This window comes from Schistocerca serialis, chromosome 1 (genome assembly GCF_023864345.2).
Source record: "Schistocerca serialis cubense isolate TAMUIC-IGC-003099 chromosome 1, iqSchSeri2.2, whole genome shotgun sequence".
Lineage (NCBI taxonomy): Eukaryota > Metazoa > Arthropoda > Insecta > Orthoptera > Acrididae > Schistocerca > Schistocerca serialis.
This window is the reverse complement of record NC_064638.1, coordinates 918238976-918261700: the sequence shown is the minus strand read 5'-3', so window position 1 is coordinate 918261700 and position 22725 is coordinate 918238976. Positions and strand designations below refer to the sequence as shown.

Here is a 22725-nt window from a genome sequence, read left to right as displayed (position 1 = left end):
GTTTGGATTTCACAGAAATGTTGGAACACGTGATACAATACTGACCCTACGACTTATCTTAGAAGATAGATTAAGGAAAGGCAAACCTACGTTTCTAGCATTTGTAGACTTAGAAAAAGCTTTTGACAGTGTTGACTGGAATGCTCTCTTTCAAATTCTGAAGGTAGCAGGGGCAAAATACAGAGAGCAAAAGGCTATTTACAATTTGTACAGAAACCAGATGGCAGTTATAAGAATCAAGGGGCTTGAAAGGAAAGCAGTGGTTGGGAAGGGAGTGAGACAGGGTTGTAGCCTATCCCTGATGTTATTCAATCTGAGCAAGCAGTAAAGGAAACAAAAGAAAAATTCGGAGTAGGAATTAAAACCCATGGAGAAGAAATAAAAACTTTGAGGTTCACCGATGACATTGTAATTCTGTCAGAGACAGCAAAGGACCTGGAAGAGCATCTGAACAGAATGGACAGTGTCCTGGAAGGAGAATATAAGATGAACACCAACAACAGCAGAACAAGGATAATAGAATGTAGTCAAATTAAATCAGATGATTTTGAGGGAATAAGATTAGGAAATGAGACACTTAAAGTAGTAAATGAATTTTGCTAATTAGGGAGCAAAATAACTGCTGATGGTTGAAGCAGAGAGGATATAAAACGTAGACTGGCAATGGCAAGGAAAGCGTTTATGAAGAAGAGAAATTTGTTAACATCGAGTGTAGATTTAAGTGTCAGGAAGATGTTTCTGAAAGTATTTGTATGGAGTGTAGCCATGTATGGAAGTTAAATGTGGATGATAAATAGTTTAGACAAGAAGAGAATAGAAGCTTTTGAAATATGGTGTTACAAAAGAATGCTGAAGATTAGATTGGTAGATCACATAACTAATGAGGAGGTATTGAATAGAATTGGAGAGAAGAAAAATTTGTGCCACGACTTGACTAGAAGAAAAGATCAGTTGGTAGGGGCATATTCTGAGGCATCAAGGTATCACCAGTTTAGTATTGGAGGGTGGTATGGAGGGTTAAAAATCGTAGAGGGAAACCAAGAGATGAATACACTAAACAGATTCAGAAGGACGTAGGTTGCAGTAGGTACTGGGAGATGAAGAAGCTTGCACAGGATAGAGTGGCATGGAGAGCTGCAACAAACCAGTCTCTGGCCTGAAGACCACAACAACAACAAAAAAATCCAAACTGATCATCATCTAACAGATCCTCAATTTTCTTTTCCATTCTTCTCTGTATTATTCTTGTCAGTAGCTTTGTTGTATGTTATGCTAATTGTGCAATTATTCTCACTCTTGTTGGCTCTTGCTATCTTTGGAATTATGTGGATGATGTTTTTTTTGAAAGTTTGATGATATATCACCAGTGTCATAGGTTCTACACATCAACATGAATAGTCGTTTTGTTGCAACTTCCACCAATAATTTCAGAAATTCTGAGGGAAAGTTACCTCTCCCTTCGGCCTTATTTTATCATAATTCATCCAAAACTCTTTTACATTCTGCTTCTAGTACTGGATCCCCTATCTTATCCCTGTGAACTCTTACTCCTCCTCCTCCTCCTCCTTCTTCTTCTTCTTCTTCTTCTTCTTTCATCATGTCATCAGGCAAGTCCTCCCCCTTACAGAGGACTTCAGTGTACTCTTTCCACCTATCACTTCTTTCCTCTGCATTTAACAGTGAAATTCCAGTTGCACTCTTTCTGTTACCACCCTTGCCATTAAATTCATCAAAGGTTGGTTTGATTTATCTGTATGTTGAGTCAACCCTCCCAACAATCATTTATTTTTCAATTTCTTCATATTTTTCATGCAGCCATTTCACTTTAGCTTTCCAGCACTTTCCATTTATTTCATTCCTAAGTGACTTGTATTTCTGTATACCAGAATTTCCCTGAACATTTTTGTACTTCCTTCTTTCGTGCATCAACTGAAGGATTTCTTCTGTATCAAAGTGAAATGTGGGTAATAAGCAGTTCAGATGAGAAGAGTATAGCCTTTGAAATGTGGTGCTGTGGAAGTGTGGTGAAGATTAGATGGGTAGATTGTGTAACTAATGAAAAGGCACTGAACAGAATTGGGGAGAAAAGAAATTTGTGGTATAACGTGACTAATAGAAGGGGTCAGTTGGTAGAGCACATTCTCAGAAATCAAGGAATCATCAATTTAGTATCAAAAAATGGTTCAAATGGCTCTAAGCACTATGGGACTTATCATCTGAGGTCATCAGTCCCCTAGAACTTAGAACTACTTAAACCTAACTAACCTAAGGACATGACACACATCCATGCCCGAGGCAGGATTCGAACCTGCGACCGTAGTAGCAGTGCAGTTCCGGACTGAAGCGCCTAGGACCGCGTGGCCACAGCGGCTGGCTTCAATTTAGTATTGAAGGGAAGAGGGAGAGGAGTGGAGGGGGGTTAAAATTGCTGAGGGAGACCAAGAGACACGTACAGTAAGCAGCTTCAAATGTATGTGGGTTGCAGTAGTTGTTCAGAGACAAAGAGGTCTGCACAGGATAGAGAATTGCACCAAATGAGTCTTCAGACTGAACACCACAACAACAACAATTGTTTGAATAAAAGCTTTTGAGTAATTAAAGAACTATGTGAAAGGACATGAATTATATGAAGGGGAAAAACTTGTATATAACAGTTACTCATAGATTTCCAGTAAGGTAAGCTTTCTGCGTATAAAGAAACAGCAACAGAAAGCATAATAGCTTTATAGCAAAATATAGCTAACTGACATTTCATGTTCCAATAAGAGATTACCTGCAGTGAGAGATGGTTGTTTTAAGTTAAAAAGAGTTTTAATATATGCATTGGAAATTATGTTGCAGCACAATCAGTGTTTAGGTAAAATGCTATAAAATTAATTTAATCACTGATAGCTGGTCTGAGTGCACTAACTACACTGCCTGACAAAAAAAGTGAACACCCAAATGACATGTTCAGATGTCAAAGTAACTTCATACATGCACAACCCTATTGATAAGAAGTAAATGATTAGAACAGCACTCTCTGTGAATGATAGAATGGCCACCCGAGTGCATTAGTGATGTTCACGTTTAGTGTTGTTATCAGGCCTGGTAGGCTATACAAGTAACATGAACAGTATCAGATGTTGAGTGAGCACAGTGAAGAAGATGAAGATGCCACCTACTCATGTGTGCCATATTTGTCAGTCTCCATTTGGCCAGCTGTTTCAATCATGCAATATACAGATTTGTGGAGCATTCAGATGTGACAGTGGCCCCATATTGGATTGCAGGGGAACTTGAGAGCAAGCACACTCATTGTTAATGTTCTGGCTGATTGCATCTGACCACCACAAGAGCATATTGTGCACAAAGCACTTGGTGATCTCTTCATATCTATGCCTGCCATCAAAGAACAAGTAATGGACTCCTGCAACATTATGTATCATTGCTCAGAGACTGTCAGGAGTCTGACTAGGGAGATACCATATGTCGAATGTAGGCTGCTGTTAACACAACAACACAAATTGCTGCATTGGGAGTGCTGCTGTGACCGGGACTGCTGATGAATGGTATCACATTGTGTTCAGCCATGAATTATGGTTCTATACCACCCCTGATGACCATCATCTGTGATTATGGTGGTGACCTGGGGATAGGTTTCATTCTCCCAATATTTTGGAGAGGTATGGCAATGTTACTCCTGGTATAATGGCATGGGGAGCCATTGGGTATGACTTCAGGTCATAGCTGCTGGTGATTAAGGGAACTATGATGCTGTACACCATGGATGTCATGCACTCTCATGTGCTACCTCTTACGCCACACCGTGGTGCCTGTTTACAACTAGACAATGCCTGTCCAAATATGGCACATGTCTCTGTGAATTTTATGCATGATGCTGAGGTACTCCCATGACCAAATCCCCAGATCTGTCCCCAATAGAACATGTGTGGGACCAGTTTGGAAGGAAACTTGGACCCAGGACCAGTTGTGGACCAGCCTGCTTTAGAAGAGGATACAATGGCTTTATGACACCCTTCCAAACTGAATCTGTGCATGTATCCAGATCAGATGAGAGCAATATTATACTGACAGGTGGGTCCATACAGTGAAGTTCTTTGTAAATTTTACTCAATTTTGTAATTACTGCAATAACATCACATACCTTCTTACAGAAATTTTATTTTCTTTCCACCTCCCCTTCTAGGTGCTTCACTTTTTTTGTCGGGCAGTGTACAACATATAACATTTTAATGAGCTGTAGTTTAACATCTTTGGTACTAGAAGTAGCTAATAATGTAAGCTAATAAATGAACTGTAATTAAGTTACATTCAATAGATGTCAGCTGAAGCATGTAACCAGAAAAATAACTAAACCATTGAATATTTTAACTGGAGGTACTCAGGAAATTGGTTTTTAAAATGATTTGAGACAGATGTTGAAACATACCTCAAATTTGGTTGTATGTGCAAGCAAACATGAAACTGCAAAAAAAAAAAATTCATTATGATCTTTTATTAATGCTTTGTCATAGTTTTTTTTTCCACCTGAATCTTCAAATAGTGCATTCATTGGATTTTTCAACCAGAATTTACAGTGTGTGGTGCATGTTAAGCAGTTTTTAACATTGAGTTATTTGACAAATCTATATATTCGTTTGATTACTCATTCATTCATTAATCCTTGAATTTATCTCATAACGGTATAGGGTTTTTCATAGTAATACAATGAAAAGAAATTACACAAAATATACACTCCTGGAAATTGAAATAAGAACACCGTGAATTCATTGTCCCAGGAAGGGGAAACTTTATTGACACATTCCTGGTGTCAGATACATCACATGATCACACTGACAGAACCACAGGCACATAGACACAGGCAACAGAGCATGCACAATGTCGGCACTAGTACAGTGTATATCCACCTTTTGCAGCAATGCAGGCTGCTATTCTCCCATGGAGACGATCGTAGAGATGCTGGATGTAGTCCTGTGGAACGGCTTGCCATGCCATTTCCACCTGGCGCCTCAGTTGGACCAGCGTTCGTGCTGGACGTGCAGACTGCGTGAGACGATGCTTCATCCAGTCCCAAACATGCTCAATGGGGGACAGATCCGGAGATCTTGCTGGCCAGGGTAGTTGACTTACACCTTCTAGAGCACGTTGGGTGGCACGGGATACATGCGGACGTGCATTGTCCTGTTGGAACAGCAAGTTCCCTTGCCGGTCTAAGAATGGTAGAACGATGGGTTCGATGACGGTTTGGATGTACCGTGCACTATTCAGTGTCCCCTCGACGATCACGAGTGGTGTACGGCCAGTGTAGGAGATCGCTCCCCACACCATGATGCCGGGTGTTGGCCCTGTGTGCCTCGGTCGTATGCAGTCCTGATTGTGGCGCTCACCTGCACGGCGCCAAACATGCATACGACCATCATTGGCACCAAGGCAGAAGTGACTCTCATTGCTGAAGACGACACGTCTCCATTCGTCCCTCCATTCACGCCTGTCGCGACACCACTGGAGGCGGGCTGCACGATGTTGGGGCGTGAGCGGAAGACGGCCTAACGGTGTGCGGGACCGTAGCCCAGCTTCATGGAGACGGTTGCGAATAGTCCTCGCCGATACCCCAGGAGCAACAGTGTCCCTAATTTGCTGGGAAGTGGCGGTGCGGTCCCCTACGGCACTGCGTAGGATCCTACGGTCTTGGCGCTCATCCGTGCGTCGCTGCGGTCCGGTCCCAGGTCGACGGGCACGTGCACCTTCCGCCGACCACTGGCGACAACATCGATGTACTGTGGAGACCTCACGCCCCACGTGTTGAGCAATTCGGCGGTACGTCCACCCGGCCTCCAGCATGCCCACTATACGCCCTCGCTCAAAGTCCGTCAACTGCACATACGGTTCATGTCCACGCTGTCGCGGCATGCTACCAGTGTTAAAGACTGCGATGGAGCTCCGTATGCCACGGCAAACTGGCTGACACTGACGGTGGCGGTGCACAAATGCTGCGCAGCTAGCGCCATTCGACGGCCAACATCGCGGTTCCTGGTGTGTCCGCTGTGCCGTGCGTGTGATCATTGCTTGTACAGCCCTCTCGCAGTGTCTGGAGCAAGTATGGTGGGTCTGACACACCGGTGTCAATGTGTTCTTTTTTCCATTTCCAGGAGTGTACAAACACAAATACTATACAGGGTTATTCAAAAAGATGTTGTTGTTGTTGTGGTCTTCAGTCCAGAGACTGGTTTGCTGCAGCTCTCCATGATACTCTAGCCTGTGCAAGCTGCTTCATCTCCCAGTTCTTACTGCAACCTACATCCTTCTGAATCTGTTTAGTGTATTCATCTCTTGGTCTACTTCTACAATTTCTACCCTCCACGCTGCCCTCCAATACTAAATTGGTGATCCCTTGATGCCTCAGAATATGCCCTACCAACCCTTCCCTTCTTCTACTCAAGTTGTGCCACAAATTTCTCTTTTCTCCAATTCTATTCAATACCTCCTCATTAGTTATATCAACACATGAAAGGTGAACCTAATTTAAAATATGAAGCTAATTTAATTAATTTGCACTTCACAACATGTACATGGGCCATGAACAGTCTACATACTTAAGGAAGAGGAAGGTCCTAAGTATTTTTTTTTTTTTTTTTTTTTTTTTTTTTTTTTTTTTTTTTTTTTTTTTTTTTTTGACAACTAGTCACATAAAAAGCCACTAGAGTGGTGATAGTTGCATAAACAGCCACTAGGGTACTGATGGCAAAAGGCAGTTGAGAGTAAGCTGCCTATGACACAGCAGCAGGTTTTCTGCATTCTTTTGTTTGGAAGAAGGGAGTTGGCATTGCAGTGCAGTGAGCATTGAACCAGCAACTAGGAAAAACTTAACTGTCAATTGGAAACTCGAAAATCCCTGAGTATTCAAGGATATTGCAGCTAAGGATCTCCCTGTGCATTGTTGTTGTTGTTGTTGTTGTTGTTGTGGTCTTCAGTCCTGAGACTGGTTTGATGCAGCTCTCCATGCTACCCTCTGCTGTGCAAGCTTCTTCATCTCCCAGTACTTACTGCAACCCACATCCTTCTGAATCTGATTAGTGTATTCATCTCTTGGTCTCCCTCTACGATTTTTACCCTCCACACTGCCCTCCAATGCTAAATTTGTGATCCCTTGATGCCTCAGGACATGTCCTACTAACCGGTCCCTTCTTTTTGTCAAGTTGTGTCACAAACTCCTCTTCTCCCCAATTCTATTCAATACTTCATCATTAGTTATGTGATCTACCCATCTAATCTTCAGCATTCTTCTGTAGCACCACATTTCGAAAGCTTCTATTCTCTTCTTGTCCAAACTATTTACCGTCCATATTTCACTTCCATACATGGCTACACTCCATACAAATACTTTCAGAAACGACTTCCTGACACTTAAATCTATACTCGATGTTAACAAATTTCTCTTCTTCAGAAATGCTTTCCTTTTATTGCCAGTCTACATTTTATATCTTCTCTACTTCGACCATCATCAGTTATTTTGCTCCCCAAATAGCAAAACTCCTTTACTACTTTAAGTGTCCCATTTCCTAATCTAATTCCCTCAGCATCACCCGACTTAGTTCAACCACATTCCATTATCCTTGTTTTGCTTTTGTTGATGTTGATCTTATACCCTCCTTTCAAGACACTGTCCATTCCGTTCAACTGCTGTTCCATGTCCTTTGCTGTCTCTGACAGAATTACAATGTCATCGGTGAACCTCAAAGTTTTTATTTCTTTTCCATGGACTTTAATACCTACTCCAAATTTTTCTTTTGTTTCCTTTACTGCTTGCTCAATATACAGATTGAATAACATCGGGGAGAGGCTACAACCCTGTCTCACTCCCTTCCCAACCACTGCCTCCCTTTCATGCCCCTCGACTCTTATAACTGCCGTCTGGTTTCTGTACAAATTGTAAATAGCCTTTCGTTCCCCAACGTAGGTTTGCCTTTCCTTAATCTTTCTTCTAAAATAAGTCGTATGGTCAGTATTGCCTCACGTGTTCCAACATTTCTATGGAATCGAAACCGATCTTCCCCAAGGTCGGCTTCCACCAGTTTTTCCATTTGTCTGTAAAGAATTCGCGTTAGTATTTTGCGGCTGTGACTTATTAAACTGATAGTTCGGTAATTTTCACATCTGTCAACACCTGCTTTCTTTGGGGTTGGAATTATTATATTCTTCTTGAAGTCTGAGGGTATTTCGCCTGTCTCATACATCTTGCTCACCAGATGGTAGAGTTTTGTCAGAACTGGCTCTCCCAAGGCCGTCAGTAGTTCTAATGGAATGTTGTCTACTCCTGGGACCTTGTTTCGACTCAGGTCTTTCAGTGCTCTGTCAAACTCTTCTCGTAGTATCGTATCTCCCATTTCATCTTCATCTACATCCTCTTTCATTTCTATAATATTGTCCTCAAGTACATCGCCCTTGTATAGACCCTCTATATACTCCTTCCACCTTTCTGCTTTCCCTTCTTTGCTTAGAACTGGGTTTCCATCTGAGCTCTTGATATTCATACAAGTGGTTGTCTTTTCTCCAAACGTCTCTTTAATTTTCCTGTAGGCAGTATCTATCTTACCCCTAGTGAGATAAGCCTCTACATCCTTACATTTGTCCTCTAGCCATCCCTGCTTAGCCATTTTGCACTTCCTGTCTATCTCATTTTTGAGATGTCTGTATTCCTTTTTGCCTGCTTCATTTACTGCATTTTTATATGTTCTCCTTTCATCAATTAAATTCAATATTTCTTCTGTTACCCAAGGAGTTCTACTAGCCCTCGTCTTTTTACCTATTTGGCTCTCTGCTGCCTTCACTACTTCATCCCTCAGAGCTACCCATTCTTCTTCTACTGTACTTCTTTCCCCCATTCCTGTCAATTGTTCCCTTATGCTCTCCCTGAAACTCTGTACAACCTCTGGTTCTTTCAGTTTATTCAGGTCCCATCTCCTTAAATTCCCACCTTTTTGCAGTTTCTTCCGTTTTAATCTACAGTTCATAACCAATAGATTGTGGTCAGAGTCCACATCTGCCCCTGGAAATGTCTTACAATTTAAAACCTGGTCCCTAAATCTCTGTCTTACCATTATATAATCTATCTGATACCTTCTAGTATCTCCAGGATTCTTCCATGTATATAACCTTCTTTCATGATTCTTGAACCAAGTGTTAGCTATGATTAAGTTATGCTCTGTGCAAAACTCTACCAGGTGACTTCCTCTTTCATTTCTTAGCCCCAATTCATATTCACCTACTAAGTTTCCTTCTCTCCCTTTTCCTACTCTCGAATTCCAGTCACCCATGACTATTAAATTTTCGTCTCCCTTCACTACCTGAATAATTTCTTTTATCTCATCATCCATTTCTTCAATTTCTTCATCATCTGCAGAGCAAGTTGGCTTATAAACTTCTAATACTGTAGTAGGCATGGACTTCGTGTCTATCTTGGCCACAATAATGCGTTCACTATGCTGTTTGTAGTAGCTTACCCACAAACCAATTTTTTTATTCATTATTAATCCTTCTCCTGCATTACCCCTATTTGATTTTGTGTTTATAACCCTGTATTCACCTGACCAAATGTCTCGTTCCTCCTGCCATCGAACTTCGCTAATTCCCACTATATCTAACTTTAACCTATCCATTTCCCTTTTTAAATTTTCTAATCTACCTGCCCGGTTAAGGGATCTGACGTTCCACGCTCCGATCCGTAGAACGCCAGTTTTCTTTTTCCTGATAACGACGTCCTCTTGAGTAGTCCCCGCCCAGAGATCCAAATAGGGGACTATTTTACCTCCGGAATATTTTACCCAAGAGGACACCATCATCATTTATCCATACAGTAAAGCTGCATGCCCTTGCGAAAAATTAGGGCCGTAGTTTCCCCTTGCTTTCAGCCATTCCCTGTGCATTATTACTAGCTAAAAGGAACATCGGAGGATCGTGAAATTTTCAAGAACTAGCTTCGCAGATATTTTTTATTGCAAGTTTGGCGATTTCTAGAAGAGAAGGGGTTGCCACAGAAGGCTGTTTACTGCCCGATGAGAAGATTCCTGTATCTGATAATGGTTTCATCGAAACTAAGTTTTTCCCTTCTGATGTGACTGCCATTATACAGCCAGTGGAGCAAGGCATAATTTCATCAGTAAAACTGTGCTACTGGGCTGGTCTACTGAGGATGCTTATCAGTGAGAATAATTTGGTTGTGATATGGAAGAAGGTGACAATTCTAAAAGCCATACATAGGATTTCTAATGCACGACAGGAAGTCAAGCCACATACACTAGTTCGAACATCGGGGAAAATTCTTCTAGATATAGAAGAAAGTGATTTTCAAGGTTTCTGTGATGAAGAAATAACAACTGCACAAATAATGAATCTGGCAATGGGTTTAAGTGATTTTGAAGATGTCGATGAAGAAAGTTGAATGATTGACTAAAGATTGAACATGTTAACCTAGCTTCCAGTACGCGAGAGATACCAAGATTGTGACTGCTGCTCCACAACAAGACAAGGAAGAGGACAGTGAATGTGAAAGTGAGGATGAAGACAGTGATCTTGTCAACCATTATCACAATCATTACTGCAATTTGCTGGCAAAAATGCTGTGTGATAAATATGACCTCCTCACAGAAGGAGAACACCACAGATTATTTTAAGAAATAAACAGATATACAGTATGTATACACACAACATGGATAAACTTTCAAAAAAGGATACATGTTTGAAAATATCTCACTTACTTGTGTTTTTTGCTTATTCATTTATCTTCTCCCACAAATAACCCAAAATAATTGGGAGTATACTGTCTTTTACATTCAGAGAATATCCTTTTGTAGACTTGTAGTTTCATGGGTTTTGCCAAACCTATCTGTAGCTTTATTATCTAATAGTAGTTCCCAGAAAGGCCAAGTTCTTTTATGAGTACTATTTTCCCTGTTGATATCTGGAAATATACAGTCCAAGAATTGACTGATGCTGAACTTTTTGGTATCCTAGTAGTCACATTTACCATTTGTGCCATACTAAAAGTGTTCAAAACATTTAGGAAGCTAATTACTAATATTACCCTCAAAACTTGTTTTAACACTTTGCCATCCACACATCTTGTTCAAATTGATTTGCTTGGCGCCGACAGTGCTAATTTGGATTACTTCTCTTGTTGCTGGCTGTTCTTGACATTATTGGGAGATTATAGTTGTCAAGTTTTACTAATCTCATTGTTAATTCTCATGAGTTCTCACCCCTGTTCCCATACTTTCACAAAATTTTGGAGATATGCATACATAAATAAATACAAAATTTGTTTGTTTCAAATATTTGCTTATTTAAACTTCTGGAAAAATAAGTTTGTTTCAAATATTTGTTTATTTAAACTTTTTGGAAAAATAATCAATTACAATTTGCACTTTTAAATGCCATTTGGCATTATCTGATTTATTTTTTGGTCAGAAAAATGTAAAAATGATAATATTTGGCTGAATCTGTTGCGGGACATAATTTTGCGAAATATTGGTTTGTCTATCAATAGATTCGTTGACCAATAATCATTGATCCTTGCTTTTTTTACAACTCCCATAAGGATAGCAAGCCCAAACCATTTTCTAAGTTCGGGTTCCGTAACGTCGACATATTTGGCATTTTTTTTTAAATCCAGTTTTCTTCTATTGCAATTTTGACTGTAGTACTTGTTGGTTTCATTGCTAATATATTCAAATAGACCATACCCAATATATAATTCAACGATATCCTCGACACTCTGTGTATCTTTGGGAACCATGTTTGGACCTGGAGATCCCTCAGATTTATTATTGGTAAACCAAAGTCTGACCACTGTGCGCTGTCTTCTTCGTCTGATTCATCCAAATCAGTTGGCAACCATAGTGTTCGCCGAATTCTTCTTGGACGTATTTCATTATCTTCTGATGATTCTGCTTCACTTTCATTTTTCAGTATCCAATGTCTTCCTACCAGTCGGCCGAGTCATTCGGAACGTCAGACAAGATGTCCGCGCATTCATCATAAATAATCATATCATCTCTTTCATCCACCATGATGAAAGGGCACAAGTACTTATAAAAACAAAAAACTTGTTGACGTGCATCATTGATCCTTGCTTTTTTTACAACTCCCATAAGGATAGCAAGCCCAAACCATTTTCTAAGTTTGGGTTCCGTAACGTCGACATATTTGGCATTTTTTTAAAAATCCAGTTTTCTTCTATTGCAATTTTGACTGTAGTACTTGTTGGTTTCATTCCTAATATATTCAAATAGACCATACCCAATATATAATTCAACGATATCCTCGACACTCTGTGTATCTTTGGGGAACCATGTTTGGACCTGGAGATCATTCAGATTTATTATTGGTAAACCAAAGTCTGACCACTGTGCACTGTCTTCTTCGTCTGATTCATCCGAATCAGTTGGCAACCATAGTGTTCGCCGAATTATTCTTGGACGTATTTCATTATCTTCTGATGGATCTGCTTCACTTTTATTTTTCAGTATCCAATGTCTTCCACCCAGTCGGCCGAGTCATCCGGAACGTCAGACAAGATGTCCGCGCATTCATCATAAATAATCATATCATCTCTTTCGTTCACTATGATGAAAGGGCACAAGTACTTATAAAAACAAAAAACTTGTTGACGTGTATAACTTATTGTTACCTAAACAAACAGAATGCAAAAGATACTTAAGTGCTGCCGCAGGCCACTGTGCGGTACTATGCTGACAACACCATTGTGGTGTCGCCAGCCACTGCGCGAAACCATGCACATGACATCACTGTGGTGTCACAGGCCGTTGACTGCTATATCGTGCATGACACCACTGTGGTGTCACAGGCTGTTGACTGTTGTTTCGCACATGACACCACTGTGGTGTCGCCGGATGGAAGACTGTTAATATGCATGTCTCCTGGACATCAGTTAATTTGTTGAAAGAAATATCCACATTACCACTAGGTGAGTGGTGCACACACGGAAAACATTAACTTGCTTGCTGCTTCAGGGTGACAAAAATATAGCCATATAGAAAACAGAGCATTCATAATACAATAACTGTACATGTATTAGGTTGGTGAATAAGTTTTTATTGTTTTTATTTTGCATGTTAGTATTCTGTTTGCTATGGATTTATTTATTGATTGTCATTTTTTGTTTGTAGTTCATTGTTGCTTTATGGGTCTACATATTGTCATTCTGTTGGTTGGAGATCATGAGTGGAGCTGCTGACACTACAAAGTGGCCTGCCAAGTAGAGAAATTGGAACATTTCCAACATATTCTTCTGCCTGAGTTCAATAGAAGGGTGACGGCAGCAGAGACAGCCAGGAACATTTGCACCATGTAGGGGATAATAGCTATAGGACAGAGCACAGGAAGAAAACCATTTTCTTGTTTTAAGCAGAAATTGCAAAAATCAGCGGGTGGCCATATGTACATATCTGCTTCCTCACCATCAATTGGCTCATGAACAGCACCAACAATTCCTATCCTGTATCATTACTTGTGATGAGAAATGGTGTCTTTATGCTAACATATGGAAGAGAAAAGAATGGTAGAGCCCAAACAAAGCAGCAACTCCCTGTACAAAGATGTGTGTGCTTCACAAAAGATGACATGTGGAACAGCGAAAGTATAGTGTACTACAAAGTGCTTTCCCAAGGTAGGTGTAACCATCACTGCTGACATTTATTATCAACAGCTGAGATGTCTTATAGATGCGATCCAAGAACAATAGCCAAGAAGACTGTGTGAAGTGAATCTACTCCACAGTAATACCCACCCATGTTCTGCTAGAGTGATAAAAAAACACTATACAGGAGTTGGGTTGGAAAGCCATACCACACCCACCTTATTCACCTGATCTGACACCCTCAGATTTTCACCTTTCCTGCTCTCCATCAAGCAACCTTGCAAAAACATCCTTTCTGCATGAAGATGTGCTCAAAACATGGCTCGATGAGTTTTTCACCTCAAAACCACATGATTTCTACAGTTGCGGAATTGAAAAGTTGCCACTGTTGATAGGCTGTAGGAAATACTGAAGGAGGATATATTATTGATAACTTAAGTCACTGTTAGGATATCTGTTGTGTTTATTAAAACTCTATGAATTTATACACTGAAGAAACTGGTACACCTACCTAATATCTTGTAGGGCCCCTGTGAGCACGCAGAAGTGCCACAACATGACCTGTCATTGACTTGACTAATGTCTGAAGTCATGCTGTAGAGAATTGACACCATGAATACTGCAGAGCTGTCCAAAAATCCGTAAGAGTAAGAGAGGTTGGAGATCTCTTCTGAACAGCATGTCGGAAGGCATCCCAGATATCCTCAATAATGTTCATGTCTGGGGCGTTTGGCGGCCATCAGACATGTTTAAACTCAGAAGAGTGTTCCTGGAGCCACATTTTAGCAATTCTGGACATGTGAGTTGTAGCATTATCTGGCTGGAATTGCCCAAGTCTGTCAGAATCCACAATGGACATGGATGGATGCACAATGGACATGGATGGATGCAGGTGATCAGACAGGGTGCTTACATATGTGTTACCTGTCATAGTTGTTTCTAGATGTATCAGAGGTCCCATATCACTCGAACTGCACATGCCCCACACCATTACAGAGCCTTGAACAGTCCCCTGCTGACATGCAGGTTCCATGGATTAATGAGATTGTCTCCATACCCATACACACCCGTCCGATCAATACAATTTGAAACTAGTCTCATCCGACTAGGCAACATGTTTGTCATCAAGGGTACATGAGTGGGCCTTCAGGTCCAAAAGCCCATATCAATGATTTTTCATTGAATGGTTTTCACGCTGACACCTGTTGATGGCCCAGGATTGAAATCCACACCAATTTGTGAAAGGGTTACACTTCTGTCACGTTTAATGATTGTCTTCAGTCATTGGTCCCATTCTTGCAGGATCTTTTCCCGGCTGCAGCAGTGTCAGAGATTTCATATTTCACTGGATTCCTGATATTCACGGTACACTCGTGAGATGGTTGTATGGGAAAATCCCCACTTCATTGCTACCTCAGAGATGCTGTGTCCCGTTGCTCATGTGCCAGCTATAACACCATCTTCAAACTCCATTAAATCTTGATAATGTGCCACTGTAGCAGCAATAAGAGATCTAACAACTGTGCCTGACAGTCGTTGTCACATATAGGCATTGCCAACGACAGCACTGTATTCTGCCTCTTTATGTATCCCTATATTACTAGGTATTCTATGACCTTGTTTTATCTTGATGTACTTTTTTTGTCTTCATACTTGTACACTCCATTTCCTTGAAATGGTTTCCCATAAATTTACTTGTACATGTGCACAAAATCAATACAATGTTTATTTTCTATTGATAAATAAACAAAATAAACATATAAACGTCCTCCCCATCACTACTTACTTTCCTGTAATTAATTGAACATTGGTCATGAAGTGACCACCTTTGAGCAATTTTCTCCTAATTTCTCCTCTTTCAGCAGGCTGGAAAACTAATAAACATGTTTAATGTAATTGGATAGATAAAGAATCTTCTCACCAAGTGGTGCCAAGAGAACACACATATATTCAGTCTTTCCTTCTCATCCTATCCAGTAAGTCTTCCCTGAGATGGGGTTCTGGGTGATTTGTCCGAACTCTATCCCTTTTCCTAAACCACTCCATTTTTTCCTTCACCTTGTAACGGTACTTTGACTACCACACCTCTGCCAGTACAAAGATATGATTTACGATCGCGCATGCAGAAGAACGCTGCGCCAGCGACAGATTTTTATAAATAACTTTGATCTTTTTTTTAACTTTTGTGTAGGTGTTTGTTTTAACAACTTATTCATTACTCTCTTGTCTTCATACGTTCAAGACGTGTATTTTTCGGCGCTGTGTTAAACAATGATTTTAAATGGAAATTAAAACTATATTACGAAACGAAGTTATTTCAGTAGTGATTCGCAATGGTTATCGCCAAATTTATAAATTAATCCTGACAGTGACAACTTCAAGAAATTTTCATCAGACGGAGAACAAGAGGACCAGCGAACAATGAAAACAGGTCAGTCTACAAGAAAATTAAGAAGTATTCCGGACGCAGCCACGAAGACTATATTATAATAAATACTACGTTTCTAACAGAATTATAAGGTAAATTTCAACTTATTTCTGATGCTATTTCCTTGCAGTCGCTTTTTGTAGTGTTGCCGACCCGGTCTGCCGTTCACGGTCAAATTGCAGCACTATCTCAATCAGTAATACGAAGTCCGCCTTATCCGTAACTTATTCCGTCAAAATTCAAAACCCAATCAGATTTTCTAATTTGTATTTTCACAGAAGAACCCCGAGGAAAGGAAACACTACAACCTCTCTTCCTTCCCCTTCATCCCCTCTGCCAGAAAAAGGAAAATCTTGCATATGTAAAACCTTTTTTTTTATATGTTTTTTCTCCTGCCACTGCTTGGTGAGTAGATTTCTGATCTATCCTACTACATTATATTGTCAAAATTAGATTATTTTTGTTGTTATAATGGTCATGTTTTGTTGTGTTGGAGCTAGTGCATCAAAACATTTAATTTTGAATATGAAAAATGCAGGAATAAGGCAAACTGTGTTTTAACATCCATAACTACATACAACAATGCATTCTAGTGCATTGTTAGGGTAATGCCACAGAGAATACAAAGCACAGTCACAGAAGTCTATTACACTCTGAGCTTTGTGCACACACCTTCATGTATGTAATATATGTCAATATATTACTTATAGACACAAAGAAAAAAATGGGGTGGTGTCATTCCTCATGCTCTAAATGACTTTGATAACATTTGCCAAATATAATGTATTAGATCACATGAGAGGATTGTATTGCATAATGACAATAAAAACATAGAGTTGCTTCTGCAATTATATGTTATATTTGTAATTTCTTCATCAGTCCTGTATCAATGTGTATGCGATTGTGTACTGTATCTTTCGAAATTTTCTAATGTGGTGCAAATATTCAAATGTTTCAGGTTGAAGTCTTCTTGAATTTATCCAGTATCATTCATCAGCTGACATCACTGATGTTCTACAAAGTTCCTACTTTTTTTAGTCACACAGCAGGCAATGTATAATACTTTAACTCGACAATGATATGGCAATAATTAATAATACATCACTAAAGAGAAATCCTGTTAAATGATAAAGGTTAAGCTATGTTTCATATTGTTTCACTATTTGTATAACTCTCTCTCTCTCTCTGTCTCTCTCTCTCTCTCTCTCTCTCTCTCTCTCTCTCTCTCTCTCTCTCTCTCTCTCTCTCTCTCCCCCCTCCCCCCTCCCCTCCACCCTCTCTCCATTTGTGTACCAACTAAGAGAACAAAGTATGAAATTAATTAATTCAGATGAACTTTTCATACTCTCTGAGCAATTTGTATTCTTATGTATCATCAGTTATTTGTATCCAATTGTTGTTAAAATCTTTCATTTTACTCAGTGTATGTATTGAAATATTTAATAAAATATAAATTTTATATATTCTGGATAACAAAAGGTCAAACCGTTTTTTATTTACACTGCCCAAACACTGTCATTTGTAACCAACTTTGTCAAAATTTAATAAAGTCCGTAACCACATTTTAATGGTAATATTAGCTAATCTTATTTCAAATGAAATGAAACTGGTTTGAATTTTCTTTCGAATTACCCTTTACTTACTCAGTTTAGGAGGGAAACTTATCATGAAATATATGATATTACGAGTGAGTGAGTGTGTCTGTGTGTTGTCTGTGTGTCGTCTATTGTTGAGTAAGGCCTTAATGGCTGAAAGCTTTAATTGCGAGAGTTTTTTTGTTGTGCCTATTTGTGACTCAGTATCTCTGCTATATGGTGAGTAGCAACTTTCCTTTTCATAATATTGTTGCATTCCATCCTGTATTTTCCATTGTTTGATTTTAATCTTAAGTAATGGTTATTTTCAAAATTCAGTACCACAGTTTTGTAGCCTTGATATTTCTGAATTTAAAATGTTCACTTTCACTTGGGGAACATGCCAGTTTGCAAATTATTTGATCTATAAATTTCACATTTAGCCATTCTGGCAAGGTTTGTGAACCCCGAGAAGCAGAAATTATTACCACAAAATAGTTTCTATAATTTTGTTAATTTTCTCGTTACCCAGCTCATACTTAAATAAATTTCTTGTTTTCCTTATTATGAATTTATAACTTGTGATTTCGCTATCTGTCTTGATGTATAATAACAAATTTTAATTATGGAAAACACAGGATAGAATATAACATTATTATGAAAAGGACTGGAGCTGCTGCTCACAGTGTGGCTACAATTGCCCGAGACTAGTCATGTGTGAGTTGCATTTGCATGATTTTGAATGTGTGTGTGTGTGTGTGTGTGTGTGTGTGTGTGTGTGTGTGTGTGTGTGTGTGTGTGTGTGTGTGTCCGTTGTCTATTTTTGATGAAGGCCTTACAGGCTGAAAGCTTTATTTGTGACAGTCTTCTTGTTGTATCTATCTGTGACTCACTATCTCCACTGTACAGTGAGTTGCAACTTCCTTTTCATAATATTGTTACAAATTTTAATTATTATTCTTATGTTTGTCAATAAGTAGTTGTGTAGGGCAATGCTTCATGCAGTCAGTGCCTAAGAGCTTAATTGTCAACATCTCTATGCCACTAGTTGGTATAAGTCAGACAGTAGGAGTCATCCATAATGTTTACATCTTCATGTCAGTATTATTCAGTCAGCATATGATAATCAAATTGTACTGCTCTAAGTGAATCATTTGCACCAACACGTAGTTAACTTCTGTGAGATGGACATTATATGAACATTATGTAATTATGAACTAGTGCATATGTGTGTGTTTTGGGGTGGGGATTTTGGGGGGAGGGGGGGGGGGGGGGGACTCTGATGACTTAAAGTGTGAGTGTGGGTCTGGGTTATACTGATTTATTTCCCCAAACCACATTCCACTTCTTTATGAGGTGGCTTACTTGGAATTTTGCAGCCCCTCTTCTTTATGGGATAGTCGGCTGCTGGAAAGTCTCTTGACTTCTTCACCGTCAAATATTGCTAGCTACAGGAACTTTTAAGCCTCTTTCTACTTATAAAATGAGTAGACTTACAAACTTTCCTTTTTGTCAGTTAACGATGTATCTGACTTTCATGCACACTATAATTCACACTTTCAACGTACACATGTAACTTTCTGTAAATACCTTGCACCGTCGAACATTAGAAACAAAATGAGTTACAGTTAAAAGAAAGTTGGCTTGACTACCATGACTGAAAATATGTCTTGCCTCTACTAAGCCTGAGTCAAGAGTCTATAAGAGTACTTTTTCAACTGTTCTTGTTTAACATAACAATAGTCAGTGACACAATAAGCATAGAGCGGCATAAAAACTTTGTGGTTCTTCCTTACACATGCATTAACACATCTATGGATTTCCCAACAGGTACTTCTTGGTGCTGTTGGGCTGCTGTGTCTGCCTGTTTCCCACAACTGATTTTAAACCTGCACACACAGACATGTGACGCGCAGTAGGTAGGATTTTACCATCGCACCAGACATGTGATGCACAGTAGGTGGGATTTTACCATCCCACACTCGTATCTAGAATATCATGTGATTGAGATGGTAGAAGGCTGAGTGGTTTTAGAATTTACACAGAAATTCTCGAATCACTACATATCTCCCCCCCCCCCCCCCCCCTCTCAGATTGAACTCTGATATTTTATACATAATCATTATGCAAGTAATATCACGCTTAATAGCATTACATATCTTAACAGCATACATGTCTTACATAAGTTTATATACATATCTCTTCTTTCAGTAACAATTCTTTGTTCTTTCTTGAACAATTTTTTGTTTATGGTTTCTTCATTCTTTCCTTATTTTACTTTGTTATTAAGACATGAGCATACACTCAAGGTTTTAGCCAGCTTTACTAATATTTAGGAATTGTAGGGCCTTGTTTTCTTTTTTTTATTTTCTTTTTCAAGTGAAAACTTAAGGTGTTTATGACACAAGAGTAATCTTTTTTCCATTCTTATCTTTTTGTACTACCTTTTTCCTAGTACGTACTGTTTTCATTAGTTGTAGCCTGGAGAAACTGGGTAAATTGAAAGAGTTCTTTGGACACTCATTTACTTCCACAAAACATAATAATGCTAGTCGTTCATAGACTTTACACTTTCCAGAATAATTCCTATAAAATTTGTGACTTTTGCCACAATATTGTCCCCTTCTCCTAGGATCAGCACCTATTTCTTGCTTGTTGGTTGACGGTTGACCTTATGAGAGCACTTCCTCTTTCCATTCAGGTACATATGCCCTTACAAAACATCCTTATTTTTTAGGCTGCAGATTGTCTTATCTCCATATAGGTAAGTCTGCCCTTTATACTTAGTGATTGCCAGGTACGCCCCCTTATCCTCTCTGAGTAGGCCTAACAGTTCATTACCCTAATATACATCTCTATGTATACTATACTTAAGTACCCTGTGGTAAAGATAGATTTATATCCTAAATTTCGCATTCATTCTTTAATATATCATTCACTCCCTAGAGTCCTCCTCTAGTTATCAACTTCTATACTTTCAATAGATATTATGTCTATATATACTACTTACATCCCACTATCCTTCAATTCACCAGAGTTTTTATTGAACTGATGTTGGCCATACCTTTTTCTTATTTATCCAATACTCATTACTATTTTATACTTGTTCGTTATGTATGGACACCTCTCCTTATGTATATTTGATGTAGAACCATCATAACTCCCCATACATGTGTGCATAATTCCCTATGTACACACCTTTTCCCCTACAACACCTGGCAGTTCTCACATCATGACAGGCTTTGTCTTATATAGTTTAATGCTTGCGTAGAAGTGTATATTTGTATATATGTGGATGTGTGTTTGTGTAGTCTGATTCTTTGACCTTCTTATCTAAAGATAAGATGTAGGTTATTAGTAACCACGGAAATAAGGAAAGACTTCAGTGATAGAAGTTTATGAATACGGAAAGAGGGAAAAAATAGACAGGTCTTCAATATGAGAAGTAAGAAAGGAAAAAATAGATGTGGTTGCTAGGATCAAAGAAGAGAAAGAAGATAGCCCCAAAGACAGGAAACCCTTCCCAACCCCCTTCCCCAGGATCCCTACCTCTCAGGTACTTGAGTGAGACTCCAGAGGTTTGGTGTTAAATCGTCTCCTACTGAATGGACTCGTCCGACAGTCACCTTTTGAGGTCCCCGAAAGAAATCCTAGAAAACCTATGGAAATGGCAAATGAAGGAGAATTAGGCACACTTGTTTGTGAGGGTTGTTTGAAAGGTGTAATGTGTTTTTTGTGTTAGTCATGATTTATCTGTTCTTGTAAAGCAAGCTTTTAGGTACAATACCCACTCCTTTCAAAATTTATACAAACCCTCCCATCTATATCATATCTCATAAAAGGTATAAAATACTCTATACAAAATAGAAAATTTATACACTATGGTATAACAATTGTTTGGCTAGTCACATCTTATTATATTTTCCACAAATATAATATTCTATTTAGTTTATTTTGTTCAGACATCACCTTTTTTCTGTGGTTCTCTTAAGTTGTTCTCTATTTTATGGTCATATCCTGTTTTTTAAGCAATAATATTATAGGATAATTTTAGATTTTAAAGGAATTCGGTGCAAGAAAACTATTTTGGAAGAAACACCGAAAACAAGTCGGGATCCGATGGTCGTCACTCTACTCGTTAACTCAGAATGTTAACGCCCATAGGAAACATACAGTTTTACATCCTTTACATTGTATTTCCCCTTCTATTATCCAGCTGTGGGATCTACTAAAAATAATATCTTAGGATGAACCACCGTTTGTACTCAGTACGGTCCCTCATATTTTTGGAAAAACTTATGAGTCTCTCTCTTCAGAGTCGAGCTGGGAAGATGTTGTTTTATAAAAATCAGGTCATCAACTTGGTACTGAGTTTCCACAGCATTTTCGTTATGCTTACTTACTCTTTGTTGCGCCTTTTCAATCAAATTTTTAGAAATATTTCCTGATTTACTTCGTAATTGACACTAGGATGTTCAGGCCAATTAAAATACTTAATTAAAGTTTCTCCTACAAAAAGTTTGCCTATAACATCTAAAGGTGTCAACCCAGTTGATACATGGGGTAATTCATTTAGGATAAGTTCAAAGTCCTTACTTTTCATTGCCCACAAAGTATGTTTTTCATGGCAGTATGTACAATGTAATTTCCCAGTTTCCTTCATTACCCATTCACACGGATTTGATGAAAGTTTATAATTGGATATTAACACTTGTTGAATACTTTCCCATGCTAGGAATTCTCTAAATTCGTTTCTCACAAATTGTGGTCCATTATCTGTAAGAAACTGTTTTGGTTTACCTACTTCTAGAAAGTATTGTTGTAAACAGTGTATAACCATCTGCGTATTTGCTCTTTTAATAGGATATAATTTAACATATTTTGACCAGCATTCTATCATAACCAACATATATGATACGCCTCCCTTTTCTTGTGGGAATGGTCCAAAGAAATCTGCTGCTGTAAGATCGTGTAATGACTTAGGGATAATAGGATACATTCTGTATTTAAAACTTAGTCATATGGGATATACATTTTTTTTATTCTGAAGTGTCCCTATCCCATAT

At 38.9% G+C, this 22725-nt stretch overlaps 1 protein-coding gene across 1 annotated transcript in view; it reads left to right on the top strand.

Annotated features, from left to right (window-relative positions):
* The window catches only part of LOC126412303 (cGMP-dependent protein kinase, isozyme 1-like), a 339254-nt gene extending 321834 nt beyond the window's left edge, over positions 1 to 17420 (top strand). The window contains exon 15 of the mRNA XM_050081827.1: positions 17044 to 17420. The gene's annotated coding sequence lies outside the window, so the exon portion shown is untranslated. The remainder of the gene's footprint in view (positions 1 to 17043) is intronic.
* The last annotated feature ends 5305 nt before the right edge of the window (positions 17421 to 22725 follow it).